This window comes from Hippopotamus amphibius, chromosome 6 (genome assembly GCF_030028045.1).
Source record: "Hippopotamus amphibius kiboko isolate mHipAmp2 chromosome 6, mHipAmp2.hap2, whole genome shotgun sequence".
Classification (NCBI taxonomy): domain Eukaryota; kingdom Metazoa; phylum Chordata; class Mammalia; order Artiodactyla; family Hippopotamidae; genus Hippopotamus; species Hippopotamus amphibius.
The window spans coordinates 33,741,184-33,745,852 of record NC_080191.1 but is presented as its reverse complement, the minus strand read 5'-3'; the positions used below and the strand labels follow the sequence as shown (position 1 = coordinate 33,745,852).

At 38.5% G+C, this 4,669-nt stretch overlaps 1 non-coding gene across 1 annotated transcript; it reads right to left on the bottom strand.

Moving 5' to 3' along the window:
- Positions 1 to 2,808: 2,808 nt before the first annotated feature.
- LOC130856276 (U6 spliceosomal RNA) lies at positions 2,809 to 2,915 on the bottom strand. The gene has a single exon (XR_009054554.1). It is a non-coding gene; the product is annotated as a U6 spliceosomal RNA (small nuclear RNA).
- Between the last annotated feature and the right edge of the window lie 1,754 nt (positions 2,916 to 4,669).

Sequence of the window (4,669 nt, the reverse complement as noted above, 5' to 3'; positions counted from 1 at the left end):
ATCATGATAGAACATTTGTATGTCAGAACGAATTCACCACTATAATATATTTCAAATTTTAGTTTTCTTTGTAGCAATGCTGGATTGTATACTGTTGTTTCTCCACAAATGCTCGCTAAAAAAATAAAAGTATGAACATGAATTCCAACAAAGAACTACAGGCTATATTTTTGGTCATAAGTAAACTTCAAGACTTTAAACTTTCTTCAAATGAATTTGTCACATTTGTAAGCAATTTCCAAAGTCATAATTATTAATCACCTTTTTCTGCTGTATAACTCAATATGATGGTGATAAGCTACACAGTTCAAAATGCAATAAGTTCTAAACACTCAGCCTCAAAATCTTGGCTCCTTGTTTTGACTCTAAACAATGCAAAGTTCAGATTTGAAAGTCAGCCAGTATGTTCAAATAAAAATCTCAATAAATAAGCCAGCAATTGATATTCTTAGTCGACTCAGAGCAATCGGTATCTATCCACCATCTCTGTTGACACATCATTCCAGCTGATATTCTCATCCTAAAAAGTGCTGTCATTTATCAGCTGTTCATCACACTAAAATGAAATTAAACTTGAAAAAATTGAAAGCAAAACTTCATAGGATGTCTGTACACTCGAGAAATAAGAAGATGCTTTGCAGGAATACATATGTGCTGGCAACACTTCTTTTCTCCTATTTCAAGGACAAAATTGAAACCATACTTCCATGGGGTGCAAACATTGATTGCTATATGTTCTTATAAACAGAGAACTACAAACAGTACTGCAGCATTCTCTTGATCCTCCTTTACTTTTATGTGTAGTCCAAAAATGTATCAGTTAAAGGAGGCTTCTGAATTCAATTCAGAACACAGACAGGGATTCATATGTCAAGAATAGAGGCAGAGCATACTCTAGGTAAGAGTAAAAACAAACAAAACACAGTTGTGTTCAATTTGAAAGATTTAAAACTATTATCCGCTAATGGGTATGAAATGAGTAAGCACAAATTACAGATTATCTCAAAGTTTCATTTAAATTGGGAGTTTTGTCCTTTCATTTCTCTTCCTCCCTCCACTAATGCTCAGGCTTGGTCATTCAGTCCCACACAGCCAAAGTCCTTCTTAATCCCTCTCCACTTAATTCCCTTCAGAATCTTTATCATCACCCACAAGGCACTGCAATGTTTAGCTCCTACCATCCTTTGAAGCCTCAACTCTTGCCACTCTCCATTCTCTAGTGAGCCCCAGCCACATTGAATTTCTTTCAGTTCAAATGCTCCCGGGGTCTATTTTCTTGGGATATTAGCATGTTACTCCCTCTGCCTGAAAAACCATTTCCATTAGAGTTCACCTGGCTAATTTGCATGCATGCATTGTTCAGATTTTAACTTCTATGTCACTCACTCCATGAAGATGACCCCCCATCAAGATTGTCTCAAGAATCCTATCATGTTCTTTCATTACATTCTTTGCTTCTTTGTAGTACTTACATTTAGAGCCAAATCATTAATTTTGATATTATTTATTTATTGTTCGAGTGTAGGTTTCATAAAGGCTGATATATTATCTGTCTTGTTGGTCATTGGGTCCCAAGTAGCAAAAGTAGTGCTCTAAATACATAAGTGCATGAAAAATTATTTGGGAGGGAAGGAAAGAAGGTAGAGAAGGAGGGAGAGAGGGTTAAAGAGCTGAGGAGAAAGAAAATAAGAAAAGAGGAAGGGAGAAAGAGAGAAATGGAAGGAAGGGGGAAAGGAGGGAAGGAAGGGGGAAAGGAGGGAAGGAAGGAAAGGAGGAAGAACAAAATGGAGAAAAAATTGAGTGGCTGTTAGCCATGTTCTGTTGTGTGAAACCAGGGGGCAATTATCACATTTTATGTATAAGGATTCAGTCACCAAGTGGAAAATCATGTTTAAAACTGATCTCGAGCAAGTGTCAAGGGTCCAGGGAAGAAAATCAGAGAAGTTGAACTCAAACAGCAGCAAGTAGGAGCATAGAGGGTGATGGTTAGTTTCATGTGTCAACTTGACTGGCCATGGCATGCCTAGATTAAAGGTTATTTCCAGGTGTGTCTATGAGGGTGTTTCTGGCTGGGATTAGCATTTGAATTGGTGGACTCAGTAAAATAGATTGCCCTTCCCAGTGTGGATGGACATCATCCAATCCATTGAGGACCTGAATAGAACAAAAAGCAGAGGAAGGAAGAATTCACCCTTTTATCTTCCTGCCCGCCTGCTTGAGTTGGGACATCTCATCTTCTCTGGCCCTCAGACTAGGATGTAAACCATTGGCTCCTCTGATTCTCAGGCCTTTTGACTTGAACTGAATTATACCACTGGCTTTCCTGAGTCTTCAGCTCACAGACAGAAGATTGTGGGGCTTCTCAGGCTGTATAATCAAACGAACCAATTGCTTAAATGAATGAATGAATAAATACATATACACACATATGTGTCCTATGGTTCTATTTCTCCGGAGAACCCTGACTAATCCATAAAGACAGAATCCAGAGATGGGGAGAACAAGGAAGGGCCAGTGCCTGCAAAGAAGATTTTACACACTGTCTCAGATTTTATTTTTATGATGTTTGGTCCATAACGAGGCCTGTGTAAAGTAACTTTAGGCCATTTGTTTCCATTTGGGTTTTGATTCTGGCCAACCTCGACAATTTAGTCAACATGTACTTTACCTGGTTGTTTGTCAAATATTAGAAATGTAAATTTTAACTTCCAGTAAAGAAAACAGGTTTTTGTTTTGTTTTGTTTTTAAGCTCTTTATTGGAATATAATTGCTTTACACTCTTGTACCAGTTTTTGAGGTACACCAAAGAAAAATATGGAATGCTTCACGAATTTGCGTGTCATCCTTGCGCCGGGGCCATGCTAATCTTCTCTGTATCGTTCCAATTTTAGTATATGTGCTGCCGAAGTGAGCACGAAAACAGGTTTTTAAATTAAATCATATAGATCCAGAAATATGGTCAATGAGATTGAAACTGAGCAGGACCCTGCAGGGCTCTGGGCTATAACTTTATGGAAACAAAGAAGGATTCTGAGAATAATCGCACTCTGTAGTTTCTGCTCTCCCAAGATGGCTGCCATCAATTCTTTCCTTCTCTCTCTGTGCATGCCACTCTCCTACGGAGAGGTGAAGTTTATTTCTCCTTCGTTTGATTCTGGGCTGACCATGGACTGATGCAACAAACAGAATGCAGTAGAAGTGATAATCTGGGACTTCTGATCTTAGACTTAAAGAAGACTGGCAGCTTCTGCTTCCTTCCTGTTGGAATTCTTGCTTTTAAGAAACCCTCCCTAACCCCATGGGCCCAACCAACATGCTGTGAGAAGCCAAAGGCAGAAGGAAAAGCCATACTGCAGAGAATGGAGTCACTCAAGTTGACAGTCCCAGCTGACTTTCTAGCCAACCTCCATCACTAGCCTTGTGAGTGAGCATCTTGTATGTTCTAGCTCAACTGAACTCCAAGATAACTGCAGCATCAAGAGACATCACACAGAAGAGAAGAACAGTCCAGCTGAGCCTGGTCAATCCACAGAATGATTAAAGATAATAACATGGTCATTGTTTTAAGAAACTAAGTTTGGGTATCACTGGTTTCACAGCAGTAGAAAAACAAAAGCATACAACGATGAAATTTGTTTTACTCTAGATTTAACCACCACAAAAACATATGCTACAAACTTTGAATATTGTACAGAGAAGTTCTGATTTGCATTTCTAGTTCCCCTTATTGATTAATTCATAGGTATCTTCAAACTCTAAAGATTCTGTTGGATTTTATTCTAGATTTTACCTCAAATATTCTTCAAATTCTGCATTTCCTCTTCTACCTGGTCCATGCTTTATTCATACTAAAGTGTCCATGTTGAGATATTTTATTAGCTTTATAGTATTATTTATAGGGTATTTTTTTAATGTTTTCACAAGCAAAAATCAAAATTTGCCTTACATTCCAAGTTTTCTTCAACATAATGCAAAAAAAAAAAAAATCATTCTTTAATACATTTTCCAAGCTAATGTTTCCTGTAGAATCATTTTATTGAACATGATATACTCAGTAGAAGACAAGCAAAAAGCAACAACATCCTTTCTTAAAAATTCCTGTTAAACTCACTTTGACAAATAGTTCTTTCCCTGTCCTTAAGCAAAATCTTGCAGGATTTCTCATGGCGTTAATAATAATTCAAAAAATTGATGGATATTTTCCTTTTCAGAGTATTATAAAGTCCTGTTCAGTGTGAGATTAGAACTCCAATCAGCCTGAAAGCTTCTCCTTTCCTGTAGCTTGGGACTACATTGGGCTTAGGAGGAAGAGGGGAGGTGGAGGAAGAGGGGAGTTAGAGGAAGAGCGGAGTGGAGGACAGGATGACAGTTGTGTCACAATACAAAGTTGTGGTTTTCTCTCCCACCCTACTCTCTTGGCTGGTGCATTTGAAATCTGGTATTTGTTTATACTATGTGCAGAAGTTCATGAGGGACAACTGTGAGTTCCTCCAGGATCTGCCTGCTGGGGAACTCTGACACCATTTCCCTAGATGCTAGAAATATGTTCTCTGGATGCCACTACTGATCTCTCCCTCAGTTCTTGGTTTACTGCAACTCATGTTGCTGTCAGGATCCCTTCTTCCCTATAGGCCCTACAGGGTGGGATCCCTTTTAAGACAACCTCAGG